The 15,925-nt window shown below is 54.8% G+C and overlaps 1 long non-coding RNA gene across 1 annotated transcript; it reads right to left on the bottom strand.

Moving 5' to 3' along the window:
* Positions 1 to 3,830: 3,830 nt before the first annotated feature.
* LOC136105367 (uncharacterized) lies at positions 3,831 to 5,493 on the bottom strand. The gene is made up of 3 exons (XR_011740414.1): positions 5,004 to 5,493; positions 4,752 to 4,889; positions 3,831 to 4,668 (listed from the first exon to the last, which is right to left on the bottom strand). It is a non-coding gene; the product is annotated as an uncharacterized lncRNA (long non-coding RNA).
* Between the last annotated feature and the right edge of the window lie 10,432 nt (positions 5,494 to 15,925).

Raw genomic sequence — 15,925 nt, 5'->3', positions numbered from 1 at the left:
ACCAGAGGCATCGGTAAATTCAGTCTTGTCGTTGCTGACAGCAGCACTTGCCATACAACGGTAAATTACCAATTTCAGCCCACAGTTTATGTTGAGGGTAATAAACTGATATGTTCCCTGCGTATGTTGCCAATGCAATCTGGAAATTCACATCTTCAGTTAATTACCATTGTAACTTCACCTTTGTTCTAGGAACAAATACACCTTCAGGTCTATCCAATACATAGCATATAAACATTCCCTGCCTTTAATTATTGGTTTTGAATACATTTCTTTTATTATCCAAACTGTTTCCATTAGCGCGTGAGCTAGAAAAACCCATACTGCCCCAATCACCTTTCTCCTTCCTTGAGCTCTCCTGACCTGTGGTTCCACCACCCGTGTCTTCTTTCTGGGGCCCTCTTGACTCACAGGTGCGCTCCAACCCTCCTTCTCGATCACTCTTCCTCACAGGTTCGCCTCCTTCCGGGTGCAGCACCGCGCTTTGCGCACAGGCTTTCCTTCCTTGTCCAATTTATACAATGGCCTCTGCTCACAAGATTTCATCAAGGTTGCTCTATTCACATTATCACCAGGTGGTTCCTCAATCTCTTTCCTGTGAGCTAAAATACACCCGAACGGGCTCTTTTTCAGAATACCGCTACTACGCCGTCCTCCCATTACGCGTCACACGGAATGACACGGCTCATCTTGTAACAAATACGAGCAAATAACTATTAACACCTACAGCAGTACTCCACAGATAATACTCAAACCTACCCACGACACACCGCCCTCACAAGTTGTACTCCAAGTTTATCCCACCGTCTCCAAAACAAAACAATTCCGGTACCCAGCTCAAATCTCTCTAACACTCAGCACCGCAATTAGGACACTCTGCAACACAGATGGCTCCACAACGCTCACACTCCTTGCAAGTTAAAGCCACAGCAGCTCCTGCTGTAGTTTTCGGTGTTCAAGTGCATAGTCAGAACCAAGGCACATCCAAGAATTAAACCCAACTACGGTACACTTCACGGCTACATACAGAGCCAGCTTTGCACCACAACGGAGCACGGGAACAACCAACACCAAAAGCTGGCCGCACAAACAACTCCACAGCAACTACTGTATACCTCTAAGGTGCTCGCAACCCCGTCCACGCTATCCTGCCGAAATTCCGTACCACGACTTACGGACAGTTCGCGAGCACGTGACCGGTCCCAAATTTCAGAGAAGAAACACTTCTCACCAGAGGTCCTCGTCCGTCCCCGCGGCGATCCGACCGAGACGAGGAGTCTCTCCAGAGACATCCCCGGGGTGCGCCAAGAGAGTCCTCGGCTCCACGGGCCCTGCGGCCGGACAGAGCGGGTCCTCCGGCTGGCTCACCGCCTGAAACGGGGAAAGAAACGGGACGGCAGAGTCAGCACCACTGCTAAGCCACGTTCTTTATTTCATTTGACGACGTTAGTTATAATCGTTTAGTTTCTCGCTGACAATACATCTGTTAATTATTAGTCAAATATAAACTAAGCTCTCAGCTTCTAAACAACGTGTTACTTAATCTTCCATCTCCCTCTTGTCGTGCAGACGGATCTAAAAGGTGAAAAATATCCCCTCATCGTGCAGGCGGTCAGAAAGCATTTACCTCATGTCAACTGGTTAATGACGGGTACACCTTCTATAACTTCATCGCAGTATACGTTAACTTGGCAGCTTCTCTTCAAAAGCGAGAAGAGAGAAAAGGGACAGGGCTCTGAAAAAACAAGGCAGAGATCAAAGCAGCGGCGGGGACAGAGGAAAAGAGGCCGGAAGAGCACCAGGAACAGGGCACAGAAAGAAACAAATCGGCGCGGCGGCAGCGGCGCGGAGATGGAGGAAAAAAACCCGGCACGGTCAACGGGACAGAGAGGAACGCGACCACGGGCAGGGAGCGGGACACGGGGACACGGCGAGGAACCACGGGACGCGGAGAGATACCAAAAAGTCGGCAAAAAAGACTCTCTAACGCTGTTCTGAAAGTGTTAAACGGCGGGCAATTTCAATACAGCGCACCGCACGCTCAGAGGATGGCCCCTGTATTTGAGCGTACGTGTGATTCACGCTTCTTGGTATTCTTTACATACACCTATTGCATATTCATTTGCTTCTACCGCTTAGTTAGTGCATTAAACAGAAGTTCTTTCCATAACCCCACCCTTCGCTGGCAGTCCATCTCTGGTATGCCAGTGTCCATCAAGGGTCTCCAGCGGTCCCCGGTGCCCCTGCAGCCCGGTGCCCCCTGCCCCGGTGTCGGCTCCTCGACCTCATGTCTTGAGCACGCCCGCTGTCATTTTGTGCTGCTACTCAAGTAGCTCCTTCTCCATTTAGTGGAACGTCCCATTTTCCCAGCCTGCGAGCCAAGGACATCCCGCTTTGCCCCACCTCCAGTCCCTACAGAGCTAGTGTTTCTCTGTTAGGTTTCTGTTCCGTTAGGCCTGGTCTTGCTGCCTTATGCCAAGGGCTTTCTACAAGATTTTTGTTCCTCCTATCAACGGGAAGCAAGAGAGAGGGCAACAGGCAAAAACGATGGCAGAGCGAGAGACCGCGGGGAACACAGGGGCTTGGAGGAAGAAAGAGAGGAATGAGGAGCCCTGCGGAGAGACGGAGGACAGGAAAAAAGAAAATAAAAAGAGAGAAAAAAAACGGGGCAGCACAAAGGCTCAGAACGTGAACGAGGACGGGAACAGTGCCGTACGGAATGAAGAAAGCCGGCAACGCCGAGCACGACAAAGGCACAGAGAGAGAGACGGCGAAGGGAGGGAGGAAGGAAAGAGACAGAGCAGCACATACAGACACAGAGAGGAAACTAATGGCAGGGAAAAGAACGGGCCAGAGAAAGCGTGGGGAAAAAGGAGACGGAGGGGCAGGGAGGCACCAGGACACACAAGCCGGGGACGAGGCCCCGAGGGCCAGGGACTCACAGCGGCTCTCGCTTTCGGTGGCTGCCAGGAGGCTTCTAACAGCTCAGACGCTCCCGTCTCCTTCTCTCCTCCCTTCCTCTCCGGTAACTCGGGGCGCTCGGCCGTCCTCAGCCTAGGAGAACACGGTGGGGTGTCAGGGCTCCTACGAGACGAGGCTTCGGGGACATGGAGCCTCGCTGGCTCGCTCGCCAGGCAGCCGTCCCGCTCCAGGATACGCGCACGGACCCTGCCGCGCACGTTGGCCCCCGGCCCGCCGCACGCCGCGCAGAGGGAGCCTTCGCCACCCGGAGAGAGGGGCTCGCTCTCTCGCCCGCCGCAGGAAGCGGACGTCGGGCCCACGGCCCCGCATTGCTTCAGGATCTTTCCAGATCTACAGATTTTGACATATTTACAATTACATAGGTTTAGACGGAGATATCTATTTGCACTTATTAAAAAAATACGTACACGGGTATGAGTGAATACATAGAGATGATATTTAATATCCGTTTAGATTATGTAACGCACAGTCATTACAGGTAGCTCTACCTACTCACGCTTTTCTCTATTTTAAATTGCTTTCTATATAATTTTTTCTCATTTTCGAGTCCTTCATTTTTTAATTTACATATAGACAAGATATTGGTATTTTTAAAACCATCAACAGGAATTTTTTACATTCTAAAAATCCTTTATATAATAGAGTAGAAAAGGGCGTTGATATAAAAGCATTTGATAGACACGTGAATGCCATCCTGCAATATATAAATACCAAGGACAGATTTCTCTGTTTGCAATTCCCACACTCGTGTTTACAGGTCGAACACGTGTTCTCCTCCCCCGGGAATTTTCAGGCACGTTGGGACTGTGACCCCCTCTTTTCAGGGGGACTCCCTTTTGACCCCCGCATCCCCCACCCGCATCGCCGGCCCCTGCTCACGCTGGGGCGCCACAAGTGACACCGTCACGCGACACGAGGGAAACGGCCCCGACAGGCAGCTCATTGTGTCATTTACTCTCATTGTGTCATTTACACGTGCACGTACCACAACCCCCAAAAAGCAGGGGGGGGCTCCCCTAGGAAAACAAAGCGGGGGCAGCGCCCCAAACAGCCGCAGCCCCCGGCCCACAGGCCGGCAGCCGCCCCCCGGCACGGGAATGCTCCTGGCCAACCTGAGAAGGGAGCTGCTGTGAGTGCCACCCAAGAGCCATACCCCTCTTTTCTAGGCAGCTTGGAGAACCCTATTTGCCAGTGTTGTCCTGGGACATTTCCCTCGTCCAATTGTTCTTATTTATACCCTGTATACAGTATTAAGATGATGGTTTTCTAGACACATTTCACATTGCTGGGTCACTCCTTCGCAAACAGTTTATAAATTCACTCTTACCTTTTCACCTAATCGTAACAGAGCGCATCAGCTCCTTGCGCTGCGAGGTACCACTGCTCTCCCGTCACCAGTGACAGCTTCTTTGGACCCTAATTCTAATTCGGCTATAAATCTCCTATTAATTTCTTATCCTCTTTGTTGCCGTTTCCTGATGTTGGCTGGAGGAGACAGCCACCTGGGATCAGAGATGCGGCTTTTGTATCGGTCTCTGTCCTTTCGGTGGCTGGTTTCACACTGGCATCTGCTAACTTATTTCCAGTTTCCTGATCAGTGTTTCCCTTCTGAGGCCCTTTGCAACGCACGATGGTAACTTTTCCAGCAACAGCACAGCTTCCAACAACTGGAGTATCATGTTTAATCTGTTTAAAAAGCATGCAATTGAAGAAGCGAACGTATGCTTGCCTGTTTGAGTGAGCGTTCCTTAAACAGCTTCTCTACGTACGTCGCCGGATATCTTTGCTGCAGGTTGCGCTGCATCGTTCATCCGTTCGAGCAGAAGCTGACCGTTTCAACTGCAGTCATCATCATAGCCGTCACTTGGATTCTGGCCATCGCAATCACGTGTCCTTCTGCCGTCATGCTGCACGTACAAGAAGAGAAACATTTCAGGGTGATCCTCGGCTACGGCAACGAAACCCGCCCCGTATACTGGTGCCGAGAGGACTGGCCTGACCCAGGAATGAGAAAGATCTACACAACAGTTCTCTTTGCGAACATCTATCTGGCTCCCCTGTCGCTCACTGTTATCATGTACGCCAGGATAAGCATTGCTCTCTTCAACACTGCGATGCCCACGGTGGGAAAGCACAGCCAGGAGCGATGGCACAGCACGTCAAAGAAGAAACAAAGAGTAATCAAAATGCTCATTATTGTGGTTTTGCTTTTCACCCTCTCCTGGCTTCCCTTGTGGACTCTGATGATGCTTTCTGACTATGTCAACCTTTCAGATGTCCAGTTGCACTTCTTTCACATTTATATCTATCCCTTTGCTCACCGGCTGGCCTTTTTCAATAGCAGCGTCAACCCCATCATCTCCGGTTTCTTTAACGAAAACTCTCACCGGGGCTTTCAGGCCGCCTTTCAACTTCAGCTCTGCTCCCGGGAGGTGGCTCACAGGGACACCTGTTCTCAGCAAGGCCACAGCAATGTCATTTTGTCAGCTGGCAACCCCCAGACACCCCAGGATCAAGCTTCTCAAAACCGTAAGGGAAAAGGGAAGACAGTTAGGAAAGGAAATTGGGTGAATAACCAGCAAGATTTGACAATGGAGGCTCTAGAAGAGACCTGCAATGACGGGATTAAGTGAAACATGCTATGCACTACCAAAACGATGTAAGCCTAGCAGAGTTGGTTTGTTGTGTTGTGAAACTCACGCTCTGTCAGCCCCTTGACAGTGTTTCTTTTTTGAAGGAGATACACAACTTGCCCAGTATCTGAATGTGTGATGTGAGCAGAAAGCCAAATTCATCCTCCTGTGTTAGCAGCTTGAAGAAGGTGCAACCGCCCTGCAGTCAGTGATGACCCACTCTGCTCCCGAACTGGGCTGGAGCAGAGACGTGGCTAAAACGGGCGAGCGTAGGGAGGAGACTCAGCCCAGCAGGTACCACACGGAACGTGAAACTCCGGGCAGCGCACCTTCGTTTCAAGGGAGGAACACACACACAGAGCACAAAGGACGTTACTCTACCTGAGACACACACTGTCCTTAGCAGCTGCACAGCAACGTTGTCTCTGTGATTTGGAGTTCTGGTGGCAAATGATGGAGCTCCGTACGTCGCACCTTTCAAACCTGCACACAGAAAGACGCTTCACCCCACAGATGACACCAGAAACTAGGAAGCCTCCAAAAAGAATTTACAACCCCACAGCCAAACCAGTTACACTCACCCCCACAACCAGTCCTGCTCTACACACATCTCCTTCTCCTTCAGACACCCTTCAACAGCCAGATCCACAGTCATCTCCCAATGGGTCATTCACTGCACTAAACGCAGCAGGGCGGGGGAGAGGGGGGGGGAACTAAAGGAAATTTAAAAAAAACCCTCCCTGACTGTGTTTTTTTCAGTGGCATTTCTTGGCGTTATTTTTGTCGGGCGTTGGAGGTAAAGGTTTAGCTTCCATTACCTGCTGGGCAGTCGTCACTGCATGCCCAGGTTCACGTACCCCTTGCTTTATGCAAAGCTGCTTCCATCAGCGACCCAGGAGTCTTCAGCATCCTCCAGCGGCTGGTCCTTTCAATCCGCTCCGCCGGAGCGAACAGCTTCTGCTGTTTCCAAGCAATCGTGGGCCACCGACTGCAAAACGGATCCACTGAGGAAAGAAGCCGGATCGACAATGTTAGTGGTAGAAATATTTACATCTTTAAACGTTCTAAGGAGCCACCGAGGCAGGGATGTCGTTTTTACACAAATGGGGACGGACACTGACACACAGATACCTGGCCGCGAGCCCTGCGGGGCGAACAGCGCCTCTGCCCCCGGCCGTGCGCTGCAGTACCCGAGTTTCGCCACAGGGCGGCAGCACTGAGGCGCGCTGCGGCACGGCATTGGGGCGCCCGGGTGCGGCACCGCGCTTTGCCCACAGGACGGCAGCACTGAGACCGCCGCGGCAGCCCGGGCCGAGCGGTTGTGCCGCGTTTCGCGGGAATCCCGCAGAAAAATAAACAAAAAACAAACACAACAAAACAAAAACGCACACAGAGAGCCGCGGCACGAAAGCCACGCGTACAGGACACAGAACCCGCTGGGCCTCACCCCGAGCTCCCACCGAAGCGGCGCCCCACTCGCCACACCACCAAGCCTGCAACCGCACCTTAGCTCTGGTTTTCTGCATCCCCCCCCACAGCGGAAAAAACCCTCCTGTCTTGCATTGCTCTTTGGCATTACAACTGCACAGGTGTGAACTCATCAAAGTAAAGCAGCCATCTCACAGACACACACTCAGAACTCGACTAGGCTGGGGTTTCTCTTTGTGTTACACAAACGGACTCTCACTCCTCTAAGGAAACAAATTCATTCTTAAGCATAGCCTCTCCCTGGGGGAAAAAAATGCCCACTCCGAGCTCCCAAACACTAGGGAGCTGTGGGGAAACCAGTGAAAGCCAAAACCAACAGCAGCAACGTCAAGTGGAATTTGGCTTAAATTCTGATCATGCACTTAAAAGCCTCTCTCTGTCCTACCAATGGCTGGTCATTCTTTGGAAGGACAAACTTTCTTACCTGAACATCCTAAATTGAAGACTCCACGGAACAGAACGGAGATTGAGCCACAGGACAACGGTGCCATTGATTTACACTAATGGGGAAAAAAACACCCTAGAAGTCAAACCCAAATTTACTTATTACTTCCCATCACATTTCATCCCTTACATTTCAACTGGCAGCAAGGTGTTCAAAAATTAACTATGCCCATGCCACTTACCACTTAGATTAAAATCTACATATAAATCTTAAAGGCTATTTCCAGCGTGCCCATAAATTCATGTGAACAAAGACAAGGGCAACGCTCGACCCTAAGGAGGGAAAGAGGCGGCTGTTCCTCTATGGCAGATCAAACTGCCTTCTTTTACCTGCAACACGTGGAACTGCCGCGGGACCCGTTCGCCAACGGGGTGTGCGTTCTTAACTAAAACTGGTCGCCAGCTTCTCCGCAGAGGCACTGAATTTGCCTCCTCTTTTTTTTTTTTTTTTTTTTTTTCCCCCACGTGGGAAAAAAAAAAAAAAAAACAACAACACAAAAAACACACACCAAAAAAAGACAAAGGAATGATCTCTTCCAGGCCGTTTCTCTAAACCGTCAAGTCATTAGAAAATTGCACATGTCTTCTCCAAGCAGCATGAGCCTGTGATTCCATACAAAAGGAGGGCAAGGAGCAGGTCAGCTTGTCAGAGAAAGATAGGGACAGGGAGCAAGACAAGGTGACACAGAGAGACGGAGAGAGAGGCAAAAGGGACGGAGAGGCAGGGCAAGGGGAAGGAGAGGCCAAAATGAGCGCTCCGCAGCCTCCCCTCCCTCGCCTCGACCCCCGTTTCCCCGTTAACTCCCGGTGCCCGCCCCGAGACACCACGGACGCGCTTGCCAGGGAGGCAGCTGTTCAAACAGGATTGAGTCGGTGCGCTCTGATTGGCTGCTTTTCACCCCAGCGCGCCGTCCTCCTATTGGATGCTCCTTCCCGCGCTCCGCGCCCAGGTGCCCGCCACAGGGTCAGACCTGACTGAGGACTGCGCAATTTGGGCATGCGCAGTACTGAGGCCTCAACGCCCGCCCCTCTGGCAATCTGATTGGCTGCCTGCGCACATCAATTGCCATTCTCCCCGCCTATCAGCGCTCCGCCCCTCCAGCCCTCCCGAGCGATCTGATTGGCCCGCTCTGCATCCTCACTCGCCTTCTCGCCACCCTGCCGGGACCCCCACGCCCTTTGCCCGCGCGGCTTCCAACAGCCGCCTTTAAAAGGAAACAACAAACCGCGCTCCTTTGCTTGACACTGAGGAAAGAAGCCGGATCGACAATGCTAGTGGTAGCAATATTTACATCTTTAAACGTTCTAAGGAGCCACCGAGGGAGGGATGTCGTTTTTACACAAATGGGGACGGACACTGACACACAGATACCTGGCCGCGAGCCCTGCGGGGCGAACAGCGCCTCTGCCCCCGGCCGTGCGCTGCAGTACCCGAGTTTCGCCACAGGGCGGCAGCACTGAGGCGCGCTGCGGCACGGCATTGGGGCGCCCGGGTGCAGCACCGCGCTTTGCGCACAGCCTTTCCTTCCTTGTCCAATTTATACAATGGCCTCTGCTCACAAGATTTCATCAAGGTTGCTCTATTCACATTATCACCAGGTGGTTCCTCAATCTCTTTCCTGTGAGCTAAAATACACCCGAACGGGCTCTTTTTCAGAATACCGCTACTACGCCGTCCTCCCATTATGCGTCACACGGAACGACACGGCTCATCTTGTAACAAATACGAGCAAATAACTATTAACACCTACAGCAGTACTCCACAGATAATACTCAAACCTACCCACGACACACCGCCCTCACAAGTTGTACTCCAAGTTTATCCCACCGTCTCCAAAACAAAACAATTCCGGTACCCAGCTCAAATCTCTCTAACACTCAGCACCGCAATTAGGACACTCTGCAACACAGATGGCTCCACAACGCTCACACTCCTTGCAAGTTAAAGCCACAGCAGCTCCTGCTGTAGTTTTCGGTGTTCAAGTGCATAGTCAGAACCAAGGCACATCCAAGAATTAAACCCAACTACGGTACACTTCACGGCTACATACAGAGCCAGCTTTGCACCACAACGGAGCACGGGAACAACCAACACCAAAAGCTGGCCGCACAAACAACTCCACAGCAACTACTGTATACCTCTAAGGTGCTCGCAACCCCGTCCACGCTATCCTGCCGAAATTCCGTACCACGACTTACGGACAGTTCGCGAGCACGTGACCGGTCCCAAATTTCAGAGAAGAAACACTTCTCACCAGAGGTCCTCGTCCGTCCCCGCGGCGATCCGACCGAGACGAGGAGTCTCTCCAGAGACATCCCCGGGGTGCGCCAAGAGAGTCCTCGGCTCCACGGGCCCTGCGGCCGGACAGAGCGGGTCCTCCGGCTGGCTCACCGCCTGAAACGGGGAAAGAAACGGGACGGCAGAGTCAGCAGCACTGCTAAGCCACGTTCTTTATTTCATTTGACGATGTTAGTTATAATCGTTTAGTTTCTCGCTGACAATACATCTGTTAATTATTAGTCAAATATAAACTAAGCTCTCAGCTTCTAAACAACGTGTTACTTAACCTTCCATCTCCCTCTTGTCGTGCAGACGGATCTAAAAGGTGAAAAATATCCCCTCATCGTGCAGGCGGTCAGAAAGCATTTACCTCATGTCAACTGGTTAATGACGGGTACACCTTCTATAACTTCATCGCAGTATACGTTAACTTGGCAGCTTCTCTTCAAAAGCGAGAAGAGAGAAAAGGGACAGGGCTCTGAAAAAACAAGGCAGAGATCAAAGCAGCGGCGGGGACAGAGGAAAAGAGGCCGGAAGAGCACCAGGAACAGGGCACAGAAAGAAACAAATCTGCGCGGCTGCAGCGGCGCGGAGACGGAGGAAAAAAACCCGGCACGGTCAACGGGACAGAGAGGAACGCGACCACGGGCAGGGAGCGGGACACGGGGACACGGCGAGGAACCACGGGACGCGGAGAGATACCAAAAAGTCGGCAAAAAAGACTCTCTAACGCTGTTCTGAAAGTGTTAAACGGCGGGCAATTTCAATACAGCGCACCGCACGCTCAGAGGATGGCCCCTGTATTTGAGCGTACGTGTGATTCACGCTTCTTGGTATTCTTTACATACACCTATTGCATATTCATTTGCTTCTACCGCTTAGTTAGTGCATTAAACAGAAGTTCTTTCCATAACCCCACCCTTCGCTGGCAGTCCATCTCTGGTATGCCAGTGTCCATCACGGGTCTCCAGCGGTCCCCGGTGCCCCTGCAGCCCGGTGCCCCCTGCCCCGGTGTCGGCTCCTCGACCTCATGTCTTGAGCACGCCCGCTGTCATTTTGTGCTGCTACTCAAGTAGCTCCTTCTCCATTTAGTGGAACGTCCCATTTTCCCAGCCTGCGAGCCAAGGACATCCCGCTTTGCCCCACCTCCAGTCCCTACAGAGCTAGTGTTTCTCTGTTAGGTTTCTGTTCCGTTAGGCCTGGTCTTGCTGCCTTATGCCAAGGGCTTTCTACAAGATTTTTGTTCCTCCTATCAACGGGAAGCAAGAGAGAGGGCAACAGGCAAAAACGATGGCAGAGCGAGAGACCGCGGGGAACACAGGGGCTTGGAGGAAGAAAGAGAGGAATGAGGAGCCCTGCGGAGAGACGGAGGACAGGAAAAAAGAAAATAAAAAGAGAGAAAAAAAAAACGGGGCGGCACAAAGGCTCAGAACGTGAACGAGGACGGGAACAGTGCCGTACGGAATGAAGAAAGCCGGCAACGCCGAGCACGACAAAGGCACAGAGAGAGAGACGGCGAAGGGAGGGAGGAAGGAAAGAGACAGAGCAGCACATACAGACACAGAGAGGAAACTAATGGCAGGGAAAAGAACGGGCCAGAGAAAGCGTGGGGAAAAAGGAGACGGAGGGGCAGGGAGGCACCAGGACACACAAGCCGGGGACGAGGCCCCGAGGGCCAGGGACTCACAGCGGCTCTCGCTTTCGGTGGCTGCCAGGAGGCTTCTAACAGCTCAGACGCTCCCGTCTCCTTCTCTCCTCCCTTCCTCTCCGGTAACTCGGGGCGCTCGGCCGTCCTCAGCCTAGGAGAACACGGTGGGGTGTCAGGGCTCCTACGAGACGAGGCTTCGGGGACATGGAGCCTCGCTGGCTCGCTCGCCAGGCAGCCGTCCCGCTCCAGGATACGCGCACGGACCCTGCCGCGCACGTTGGCCCCCGGCCCGCCGCACGCCGCGCAGAGGGAGCCTTCGCCACCCGGAGAGAGGGGCTCGCTCTCTCGCCCGCCGCAGGAAGCGGACGTTGGGCCGACGGCCCCGCATTTCTTCCTCTTTACCTCTCCCCAACCTCTCTGGCTCCAGCAGCAGCAGCCCCCGCCCACGCACGGGACGTGCTCCCCTGTCCCTTCTCCCGCCACGCTGCCAGACGAGCCTCGCCAGCCCGAGGCGGGCGCAGCCAACGGCATCCCCCGGGCTGGGAGCGAACGGCCACATCCTCAGCGCGGCCTCTGGGAGAGGGAGAGAAGAAGCAGCGGCCGTTAGCACCGTAGCTCACCCCTGCCCCAGCCTGCTCCTTCCGCAGGGGCCACCGGAGAGGTGCCGAGGGCCGGCTTGCCGCCTTCACGACGGGGCTTGGGAGCGGCCCAGGAACACGGGACGGGCTCGCAGGAGCTGCCGCAGCTGGGAGCGGCTGCACGGGGCGAGCGGGGCCGCGGGAGGAGGCTCGGGGGGAGCTCTGGCGAGCTGGGGACGCACCCGGCATCTGCCCCCGGCCGGCTGCCGCCTCCTGCTCCTCTGCCGCACGCTGGGGACGGAGGACGGCGCCGCGTCTCCCACCTGGGCGCTGCTCCCCAGGTTCCATTCCCCGCCTGGGCTGGGGGGTCTGCTGAGCATCGGGCGTTCACAGCTCCCCCTCAGAAACACAGAAATTCCAAATTAGAGTTCAGCCTCTGAAAAAAATAGAGCAGGAGAAAGCAGAGGAATTAGTCAGAAGAAGGGACAGGAGAGCAGCTGAGCTAACGGAGGATTCGAGGGAAACGGGCCACCCCAAAACACAAGGCATCCTCAAAAAACCACAGCAACTGCAGCAACGCCAGACAGCATTAAGACAAACTGACACCGTTTAGGACACGCTCAGCATAAAAGCAAACACATCCACCGGTGCAGGAAAGCATCTCGCCCCTTCCCCACAGCACCGCCACAGGACACAGCCCTGTGAGGCCACGGGACGGGCTCGTACTGAAACGGAGAAATAAGCTTGACAGCAGAGTCAATTACACCGTTAAGCAGGCAATGTTTCTTTCATCTGCACTGGGGAGCTCTGGGGGTCGTCCTCTGTAAGTGCTCCCACGACTGGATGCTCTTGCATTGCTTATAATCACACAGTTGCTACATATTAATTACAATTGTTTTAAATTTTGAACATACAATATATCTAACCTAAGAAATAATTGATGAAGTTAGTTATAAATGTTTAGTTTCTCACTGACAACACATCTATTAGTTAAATATAAACTAAGCTCTCAGCTTCTAAACAATGTGTTATTAAATCTTCTGTCTCCCTCTTGTCATGCAGAAGGATCTAAAAGGTGAAAAATATCCCCTCATCGTGCAGGCGGTCAGAAAGCATTTACCCCACGTGAACCGGTTAATGAAGGGTACATCTTCTATAACTTCATCACAGTATACATTAACTTGGTAGCTTCTCTTGAATTCCCCCCTTTTCAATACACTTGCAAACTCTTTGGCAGTATAAGTCTATGAAATATTATCCTCTCGCGTTGTGGTACAGCACAATTATTTGTTACCCACTAGCAGTACCAAACAGAACACTGTAGCGTAATGTAAGTAAAAACGACTAGCATCAAAATCAGAGTCCTAAGATCAATGCTGACAGAACTGCGAAGCCGCAGCTCCTGCCGGTTCTGGCGTTGGTTTCTGGCACTTCTGACCGCTTCGGGTCAAACGGCGCCTCTTCCCCCGGCCGTGCGCTGCAGTACCCGAGTTTCGCCACAGGGCGGCAGCACTGAGACCGCCGCGGCAGCCCCGGGCGAGCGGTCGTGCCGCGTTTCGCGGGAACCCCGCAAAATAAACTCCAGAAAACAAACGCAACGAAACAAAAACGCACACAGAGAGCCGCGGAACGAAAGCCGCGCGTACAGGACACAGAACCCGCCGGGCCTCGCCCCGAGCTCCCGCCGAAGCGGCGCCCGACCCGCCACGCCACCGAGCCTGCCACCGCGCCTTAGCTCTGGTTTGAAACGTCTCCCCCCGACTAACGGGGGCTGCGCCGCTCCCGGAGCGACTGCTGTCCCGGAGGGACACACGGCTCCAGACCGTAAGCCTTCGGCGCACCTGCCCTCGGGGTCACACACCTCCCACCGGCTTCGCCAACTCGGCCGTAAGGGCAGGGGGGAAACTGAACCGAACGCCTCCTCACCGCGCCGGCCCATCCCACTCCCCCCGTTCCAACGGCACGGTCACCCTCGCCGCGGCCGCACTCACCTGCCGCCTCTTTCGCCGCTCCGTTCCCCTCGCACTCTCCCACCGTCCCGCCGGGCTCCGCGGGCACCGACACCCGCCGCGCCCCGGAGACCTCCGCGGCGGGAGGCCCCCTCTGCCTTTCTGTCGCCTCCTTCCTTTCTGCCGCCTCCGGGGACCTCACGAAGGGCTACCCTGAGCCGACTGCCTCCAGGTCCCCGGGTACCGGTTGCAGCAACCGCTCCGCAGCCGCCCCGACCCCCGTTCCCGTTAATTCCCGGTACCCACCCCGAGACACCACGGACCCGCTCGCCAGGACCCGCGCTGATTGGCTGCTTTCCACCCCACCACGCTGTCCTCCTATTGGATGCTCCGTCCGGCGCCCAGAGGCCCGCAACGCCCGCCCCTCCGGCAAAATGATAGCCTGCCTAGGCACGTCAATCACCATTTTCTCCGCCTATCAGAGCTCGCAGTGAGGGCAGGCGCAGTAGGGAGAGAGCAGCACCCGCCCCTTTCCGCAACACGATTGGCTGCCGAAGACAAGTCAATCATCATTCTCTTGGCCCATCAGTACTCGCAGTTTGCTCATGCGCAGTACGGAGCCTCCGACACCCGCCCCTCCGGCAATCTGATTGGCGGACAGAATGGCAATTGACGTGCCTTGGCAGCCTATCAGCGATCCGCCACCCCCCCAGCCTTCCCGCGCCATCTGATTGGCCCGCTCTGCACCCTCACCCGTCTGCTCTCCGCCCTGCCGGGCCTCCCCCGCCCTTTGCCCGCGCGGCTTCCAGCAGCCGCGTTTGAAAGGAAACAACAAACCGCGCTCCTTTGCTTTACGCTGACAAGGGGGGCGGGTGGTCACCTACCCTTAAATTCATTGTGAACAGAGAGAGCCGTAAGGAGCTCCAGCCGGCAGGTTTCTCTCCCCTGTGCCCGGGACTGAGGAGACGCCGCCTCCTCCTGCTGCCGCCTCGCCCGTTCCCCTCGCAGCGGGGCCGCCCCGGGAGAGCCGGGCGCCTCTTTTTTTCCCGGCGGCTCGTCCGACCGCTGCCCCCCCTTTCTGACGGGCACGACCTCGGTCGCAGCGGCAGCGCCCCCCTCTTACCCGCGGCACGGGCACCGGGCGCCGCTCCCCAGCTGCAGTTCCGGGCTGTGGCCACCAGACGGCAGCACCGAGCGCGGTCACGCAGCGCCCCCGGGCTCCGCAGCGCGGGCGCTTTTTCTTGACCCGTGGGCAGCCCGAGCTCCCTGAACGCGCTTTCCCAGAGCCGCGCACATGGCAGACACACTGATAAAAGATAATAGCCCGACATTGCTAAAATGTTTTTTTTTCCTAAAGATGCCTTCTATCCTAATAAAATACATTGCCTCTCCCTGTGCCCCGTGTCTTGTCTGCAGCAGTAACTCGGCTCGCCCGCAGCTGTGGCAGCTCTGCTGCTGCTACAGGGTCAGTTCCAGCCCTTACCCTCGGCTGAGCAGCAGCCGGGCAGGCGCTGCTGCTCTGGGCGCTGCGCATCCTTCAGGAACGGTTCTCAAACGATCCTGTGCAACGATGTCCAGAGCCAGGACCCCGCGGCGGGGGGACAGGAGCACACGGCCGGGCCCGTCCCGGCTCGGGGCTGTTTCCGCAGTCGCTGTGAGCTGATCCGTGAGCTGGAACCAACCTCCCCATGCCCCGGCCCGGCCCTTTGTCCCCGGCTTTCCCAGGGCAGCGCAGCGGGCTGGGTCACACCAACTGTTCTCTGCTGGCACCACCCAGCCGGGTCACCTGTGTCTGCGGTTGTGGGGACACCCCACGGGCTCCCTGGAAACGGACATCACAGCACTGAGAGGGGGCGTTCAGGAGCCTCTGCGCTTTTGGGTTGGTTTGTTTGGGGTTTTTTTCCTTTTGTTGTTTTGATCGT

Source organism: Patagioenas fasciata, chromosome 9 (assembly GCF_037038585.1).
Source record: "Patagioenas fasciata isolate bPatFas1 chromosome 9, bPatFas1.hap1, whole genome shotgun sequence".
Lineage (NCBI taxonomy): Eukaryota > Metazoa > Chordata > Aves > Columbiformes > Columbidae > Patagioenas > Patagioenas fasciata.
The sequence above is the reverse complement of the archived record's forward strand: the minus strand, read 5'-3'. Positions and strand labels throughout refer to the sequence as shown.